This window comes from Pteronotus mesoamericanus, unplaced genomic scaffold, assembly GCF_021234165.1.
Source record: "Pteronotus mesoamericanus isolate MK-2021 breed Mesoamerican mustached bat unplaced genomic scaffold, CSHL_Meso_final contig_123, whole genome shotgun sequence".
Classification (NCBI taxonomy): Eukaryota; Metazoa; Chordata; class Mammalia; order Chiroptera; family Mormoopidae; genus Pteronotus; species Pteronotus mesoamericanus.
Window position 1 is genome coordinate 3,854,976 of NW_026555049.1, and position 8,303 is coordinate 3,863,278.

Genomic DNA, 8,303 nt, shown 5'->3' on the forward strand with positions numbered 1-8,303 from the left:
AGTGGATTAAATGCTCCAGTCAAGGTGCACTGTGACGCAATTGATAACAGAACAAGACCCTTATGTGTGCTTTCTACAAGAGACTCCACATGGAAAGACACACAAATTGAAAGTAGAGGGATGAAAAAAGGTATTTCAGTAAATAAAAATAAAACAGAACAACAGCCCTGGCTGGTGTGGCTCAGTGGATGGAGTGTGTAGGGTAAGTGGAGACAGTGTGGCTTCCTCACCCAGGTGTCTGGGTAACTAAGGGAAGCAGTTTCTCGCAACCTTGAAGGGGTTTGATAAAGGCGTGTTCTCCCAGCCTTGACACTGGGTCTCACGGCGCGGAGTCTGGGTCCGATAAACGGCTCCCATAACATGAAGTTGGCTCGCAAGCGCAGCTCATGCTGTTACATAAGAATTTGGCCTCTGGCTGGTTTTGTTCCTTCTAGAACTTAAGAAGGTAGGGGCTTCTTAGTGTGCACGCAGACATAGACATGGAGGGGCAACGCAAGGGCCCACACTGCGTGTCACACGGAGGGGCCAGGTGACACGCAGCTTGCAGCGTGCCTGGATCATCCACCTTTGAAAAAAAGCGTGTCCAACATGCCAACAGCTCCGTGAATATTCTTCCATATGCACGAATCCCATGAACCTGTCCAGCCGTGAACGGTCACAACACAAGTGCCAACCTGCGAACCAAAGGGTCACTCGTTCGATACCCACTCAGGGCACATGCCTGGTTTGCAGGCAAGGTCCCCAGTAGGCGGCAGGCGAGAAGCAAACACACACTGATGTTTCCCTCCCTCTCCCACCATTTTCCTCTCTCATGAAATAAATAAATTAACTGTTTAGAAAAAAAAAACAAGTTGAGGTACCTACACCATACAAAGAAGACTAAAACAAAGGTTATAACGAGACAAAAAAGAAACCAGCAATTCCACTTCTGGTTATGTGTCCCAGAACACCCAAAACACTAAATCAAAACAGCATGTACATTGATGTTCATTGCAGCATCACTTACGTTACTTAACATAGCTAAGATATCGAAGCAACCTAATGTCCATCAATAAATGAATGGATAAAAAAGAAGTCGTGCATATACACCTTGCAACATGACTCAGCCATGAAAAAAATAAAATCTTGCCATTTGCAACACCATGGGTGGAGCTAGAGGGTCTTGTGCTCAGTGAAATCAGCCAGAGGAAGACACATGCCAGATGATTTTACTTATATGTGAAATCTAAACAGCAAAATAAAAAGCAAGGAGTACAGAAACAAACTCATAGAGATGGAAAACATTCTGACAGTTGCTAGAGGAAAGGGAGTTGGTGAGGAATGATAAAAAGGGGAAGGGATGTAGAAGTACAAAGTGATAGTTGCTGAATGGTCATAGGAATGTAAAGTCCAGTGTAGGGAATACCACCAATAACAATATAATAGCTACATATGGTGTCAGATGGAGGCTAGATTTAGCAGGGTAATCATTTCTTCCATTTTTTTTAACATTCGATAGTATTTTTATTAGTTTCATGCAGACAGCATCATGATTAGACAATCGTATATCTTACAAAGTGTTCCCCCCAATATTTCCAGTACCCATCTGACACCATACATAGTTATTTCTATATTATTGACTACATTCCCAATGCTGTACTTTACATCCTGTGACTATTCTGTAGCTACTAATTTGTTGTTTTTAATTTGTTAAGTTTTTTTATTGTTCACGTACGTATGTCTCTATTTTCCCGCCACCACTTTTCCCTGCCCCATCTACCCACATCTCCCACCCTCCATCCGTCCCCACTTTGGCTTTGTCCATGGGTCCTTTGTGGAAGACTGTGAAGGCTGACATCAAAAGCCAGGTTAAGTGCTTGGCAAGGCCACGCTGAACCGCTTGTCATCTGCAAGGCAGAGCAACCTGGCAACTGGTGACAGCCAGAGCCCGGGGTCGGGGGGCGGGGGGGTTGAGAAGGGAGTAGGTTCCTGCAACCTCCCACTGAAGACAACTGCAACCTTTGCAGAAGAAAGTGTTATCCTGCAGACAGCCGGGAACGGAACAATCCGTACCCACAGCGCTCCCCCTCAGTCTCAAAACTCCCTTGAGCTTTATCTAACCAACCCCTATAAAATACATGCGGAGACCGTGGTCATTGTCAATGTCTCTCCATCAGAGGACAAAGCTCCACCTGGCCCCGCTTTTCTCCAAACTGCCGTGTGCTGAGTCTTCGTGTTGTCTTGTCCTTTCTCCAGCTCTGGTCGCTCCCACTCAGGGACCGCCACCCCGCGCGGGTCGCAGCGGTCCTTCATACCTGAACCTTGCATACCGTGGGGCTCCACCTGTCCCCTTCTTTTCCCCTTTACGGCCCTCCCTCCTGCCCTCTCACTTCTGCCCCTTTGTTTCTTTCTTTCAAAGTTGCTGGTTACATTTTTTCTTTTTTTAAGTTTTTTATTTTTATTTTTTTAATTTTTAAGTCGTTTATTCTATTACAGTGGTCTCCATTTTCCCCCCTTTCCCCACCTCCACCCATCCCACCTGCCCCCGCCCCACTCCCACAGTCAATTCCCACTCTGTTGTCCATGTCCATGGGTCACTCATACATGTTCCTTGTCTATTCCCTACACCTTCTTCCCACCATTGTTCTCTTTCTCCATCTCCTCTGGTCACTTTCGGTCTGCTCCATCTTTCCCTACCTGCTGTTTATTTTGTTCATTAATTTATTTTGTGGAATAAAGTCCACTTACAGGTGAGATCATATGGTATTTGTCTTTCACCGACTGGCTTATTTCACTTAGCATAATATTCTCCAGTTCCATCCATGTTGTCGCAAAAGGTAGGAGTTCTTTCTTTCTCTCTCTCTTTCTCTCTTTCTCCCTTTTTCCCTTTCTTTCTCTCTTTCTCCCTCTTTCCTTTCTTCTTTCTTCCTCCGTTACTTCATCCCTCTCTCCCTCTGTCTCTTTCTTTCTCTTCCTTCCTTCCTTCTTTTCTTTCTTTCCCTTTCTTTCTTTCTTTCTTTCTTTCTTTCTTTCTTTCTTTCTTTCTTTCTTTCTCATAGCCTTGTAATATACTTTGATGTCAAGTATTACAATCCCTTCTACTTTGTTCTTCTTTTTCAAAATTACTGCAGCTATTCAGGGGCATTTATGGTTCCATATAATTTTTTTTAATGTTTGTTCTACATCTGAAATATCATTATAGGTATTTTAATAGGGATTGCATTGAATTTATAAATTGCTTTGGGTGGTATGGACATTTTGATGATGTTCATTCTTCCAATCCATCAACATGGTATATGCTTCCATTTAATTTCTTTCTTCAGTGTTGTCTGGTATTCTGAGTACAGGTCTTTTACCTCCTTGGTTAAGTTTATTCCTAGGTACTTTATTGTTCTTGTTGCAATAGCAAATGGGATTATTTTTTTCTCAAGTTCTGATTCTTATATTTCATTGTCGGTGTACAAAAATGCTTTCAATTTCTGAATATTGAGTTTTACCCCGCTGTTCTGCCAAATTCACTTATTAGGTCAAGGAGAGTTTTGGTGGAGTCTGTGGTGTTTTCTATGGACACTATCATGTCATCTACAAACAATGATAGTTTTACTTCCTTCTTTCCAATTTGAATGCCTTTTATTTCTTTTTCTTGTTGGATTGCTGTGGCTAAGACTTCCAATACTACATTGAATACCAGTGGTGAAAGCAGACCGCCTTGTCTTGTTCCCAACCTTACTGGGAGAGCCTTTAGTTTTTGCTCAATTGAGTATGATGTTGGCTGTGGGTTTTCTATTTTTTGCCTTTATTATGTTGAGGTATGACCCCTTTAGTTCCACTTTTGCTGAGTATTTTTATCATAAATGGATGCTATGCCTTATCAAATGCATTTTCTGCATCTCTTGATATGATCATGTGGTTTTTGTCGTTCCTTTTCTTTATGTGATGTATTACATTTATCGATTTGTGACTATTGAACCATCCTTGCATCCCTGGGATGAATCCCATGTGATCATGGCGTAAGATCTTTCAATGTATTGCTGGGTGGGGTTGCCAATATCTTGTTGAGGATTTTAGCGTCTATGTTCATCAGGGATATGGGCCTGTAGTTTTCTTTCTGCGTTGTGTCTTATCTGGTTTTGGGATTAGGATGATGCTGGCCTCATAGAAAAGATTTTGGGAGTCTTCTCGCTACTGGAATATTTTGAATAGTCTGAGCAGGAGAGGGGTTAGCTCTTCCTTAACTGTTTTATAAAATTCTCCCATGAACCATCCGGTCCAGGGACTTTTGTGTGCCAGCAGCTTTTTGAGGATTGTTTCAGCTGTTATCGGTCTGTTCAGGCTTTCTGCTGCTTCTTCATTCAGTGTTGGAAGGTTATATTTTTTGAGAAATTTGTACATTTCATTGAGGTTTTCAAATTTCTTGCACTATAAGTGTTCATAGTAATTTCTCACAATCCTTTGTAGTTCTGTGGTATCAGTTGGTATTTCTCCTCTTTCATTTCTGATATTATTTATTTGGGTCCTCTCCCTTTTCTTCTTGAGGAGTCTGTTAAAGGCTTGTCGATTTTGTTTATCTTTTCAAAGAACCAGCTCCTGGACTTATTGGTCCCTTGAATTATTCTTTTAGTCTCTATGTCATTCAACTCTACTCTGATCTTGATTATTTTCTTCCATCTACTTCCCCTGGGCTTTGTTTGTTGTTATTTCTCCAGTTCTTGAAGACATCGGGTTAGGCAGTTTACTGGAAATGTTTCTCTTTCAGGTAGGCCTGTATCGCTATGAACTTCCCTCTCGGGGCTGCCTTCGCTGTGTCCCATAGGTTTAGGAATGCTATGTGTTCATTTTCATCTGTTTCCAGAAACGTTTTGACTTCTTCTTTGATCTCCTTATTGACCCATTCATTGTTTAATATCATGCTATTCAGTCTCCATGAGTTTGAAAGTTTTTGAGTTTTTCCTTGAGGTTGGTTTCCAGTTTCCAACCCTTGTGGTCCAAGAAAATCCTTGTTATGATTTCAATTTTCTTGAATTTGTTCAGGTTTGTTTCGTGTCCTATCGTGTGGTCTATCTTTGAAAATGATCCACGTGCTTTTGAAAATAATATGTATTTTGCTTCTTTGGGATGAAAAGTTCTATATATGTCAGTTAAGTGCATTCGATCTAATGCGTCGTTCAGTTCCACAAGAGCCTTGTTGATGTTTTGTTTCAAAGATCTCCCCATTGTTGACTGTAGGGTGTTAAAATCCCCTCCTAACAGTGTGTTGCTGTCTAATCTTTCTTGATGTCCTCGAAGATTTTCCATATATATTGGGGTACTCCCATGTTGGGTGCATATAAGTTTACAATGTTTATGTCTTCTTGATGGATTCTTCCTTTGAGTATTATGAAGTGCCCTTCTGGGTCTCTTTTTATGGCTCTTGTTTGGAAATCTATTTTACTGATACAAGTTTTGCTACCCCTGCTGTTTTTTCCTGCCCATCTTCTTGGAATAATTTTTCCTTCCCCTTACTTTCAGTCTGTGTAGGCCCTTTGTTCTGAGGTGTGTCTCTTGTGGGCAGCATATGCGCAGGTCATGTTTTCTTATCCATTCAGCTACCCTGTCTTTTGATTGGAGCATGTAATATACTTACCTTTGAAGCTATTATGGATAGGCACTTACTCATTTTTTCCCTTTGTACCTGTGTTTCTCCTTCCCATTCTTTTTCTTCATCTTCTTAAAACAGTCCCTTTAGCATATCTTGTAGTGCTGGTTTGGTGGAGGTGTATTCTCTTAGCCGTCTTTTGTCTGGGAAACTCCTTATTCTGCCTTCCATTTTCATTGAGCACCTTGCTGGGTAGAGCAGTCTCTGTGGCAGGCCTTTGCTTTTCTTAACTTGTAATATTTTTTGCCATTCCCCTCTAGCTTGCAGTGTTTCCGTTGCGAAGTCAACGGCCAAGCATATCAGGGTTCCCTCCTTTGTTTCTACCTCTTTTCTCCCTTGCTGCCTTGAGGATTCTGTTTGTCTTTGCGATTTGGATTTGTCATTTTAATGAGGATGTGTCTTGTAGTGGGCCTCATTGGGTTCCTCCTGCTTGGGACTCTCTGTGCTTCTTAACTTGTGTGACTTTTTCTCTCCTCCAATGAGGGAAGTTTTCCATCATTACTTTTTCAAACAGGTTCTCTATCACTTGTTCCTCTTCTCCTTCTGGTATCCCTATTATACGGATATGATTACATGTCCGGTTGTCCTGCATTTCCTGAAATGTCTCTTCATTCTTTTGGAGTCTTTTATCAATTTCTTGGTCTTTCTGGGAGCTTTATTCTACCTTGTCCTCCAACTTACTGATTTGATCCTTGGCTTCATCTAGCCCGCTTTTGATTCCTTCCACTATGTTCTTCAACTCTGAAATTGTATTCTTCACTTCCTCTCGACTCTTCTTGATAGTTTCTATGTCCTTTCTTTTTTTTTCATACTCTGGTTTCTCTTCAGATCATATAAATCTTTCGCCTTTTTCATGCTGATATAGTTTGCAGTAAGTTCCTTGAAGTTGCCCTGTAATTTTCGGTAATCACTTTGAGCTCTCTGAGCTCACTGAGCTTCCTTAGAACTGTTGTTTTGAATTCAATATCTGATAGTTCCCTTGCCTCTATTTCATTTAGTTCTCTTTCTGGAGATTCCTCCTTTCCCTTTGATTGGGGGTTGTTTCTTTGACATCCCATTATTTGTGAGACTCTTCATTTTTGTTTCTGCTTCTTAAATTGATCTGTCTTGATTGCCTGACTTGGTGGTGTGTACTTCTATGGTAGGAAACTGCTGTTTTTTTCTATCTGGATCTGCTTCTAATGATGTTAGCTGTTCACCCTGTCTGACCTAGGCAGTCTTTTCAAGACTTTCAGAAATCTACTGCCTGTGGCTGTCCCCTTCAGTTGTTAATCTAGTCACTCTGCACTCAGCATTCAGGCTTAGGCACCACCGGGGCAGGCCTGAGTCCCTCCTGTGGGTGGGTTATTGGGTGGTCTCACGCTTCTGAAACTCAGAGGAGTGGTCTTCCGGAGCCCGGTGGCTGCTGCCATATAGAGAACGATTCAGCACCCGGATCCCACAGGCCACTCTCTCAGTCTGTCCCCAAAGCCTCCTTCCCCGGTCTCTTCTCTGACGTCTCCAGCCCACTCTGCCCCCACTCTTGCCAGAGCCCATAGGAACTGGCTGCAAATTAAAATGTGTGTGTTGGCCCTTTAAATGGCTTTTTGTGTCTCCAGGTGATCGTCTCTGGCGGAGAGCTACCCTGCCAATTATCGCAGCTGGCTGTTATCTGTGTACTTTTTCGGCTCTGGTGCTGTAGTCTGGGGTCCCAGCTGACGGTTTTGGCCCCAGTCTTCTCAGGGGGATTCAACTGGCTGTTACAATATCCTTCTGGTGCTGCCGCCTGTGGGCCTCTAGCCCTCCTTCTCGATTCTCTACGGTACTCCTTACCAGTTAGGTAGTGCTAAAGCCGATTCTTCTGTCTGAGGTTATAAGGCTCCTCTCTTGCAAAGCCTCCTCTCTTGATATTGTTCACTTGTTTGTTCCAGGTGATTTCTCCACAATTAGTTGTAATTCCAGATTGGTCCTGGGAGGAGGTCAGTGTGACTTCCATTCTTCCTCCGCCTCCGTGAAGCCTCAGGTACCATAATTTTAAATATGTATATCCTTAATAAGAAAACATAAACATACTGAGGCAGAAACAAACAAAACTAAACAAAAACAAAAACAAAACAGAATCTAGAGTTAATGCACTAGCAGAGGCCTTTTTCTCGGTTTTCTGGACACCAGAATCTTCAAACTGGACTGTTTTTCAGGAAGCAATGGCTGCAAGTTGGGAGAAGAACAGCTATGTTGGAATTGGGGCAACGCGGCCATGGGTTTCATTCCTCAGTGTGTGCAGAACATACATCATGCCCTGAACTGGAAGCACGGGGCTCAGTCTGGGCAGGTGGCCCTTGAGGCCATGCCATCTGCCTGACGTCCTTCTTGTAGCCAAGCCTGAGGAAGCCCGGAAACCACTGCCAGGGGAGGACAAGGAATGGGAGGGACGACACAGCTTCTCCTGTGGTCTCCTGGCCCAGACCATTGGTTCCTGAAAGCACCGCGGTTGCTTCGTATTTTCTTGACACGTGAAGCAACAAGCACTGAATGTGGCCTTCCATAAACGTGTCTGTTGATTATGAAGACTGACACTTGTTTAGATTTGAGGAATTCACAGTTGGTCGATTTGTAGCAGGAGAGCTCAAGTGGAAAACTAAAACCACGTTATTTTATAAACTAGTTGAATCTGCACTGAGAAAAAGGATCAAGATTGTTTTTTTTTTTT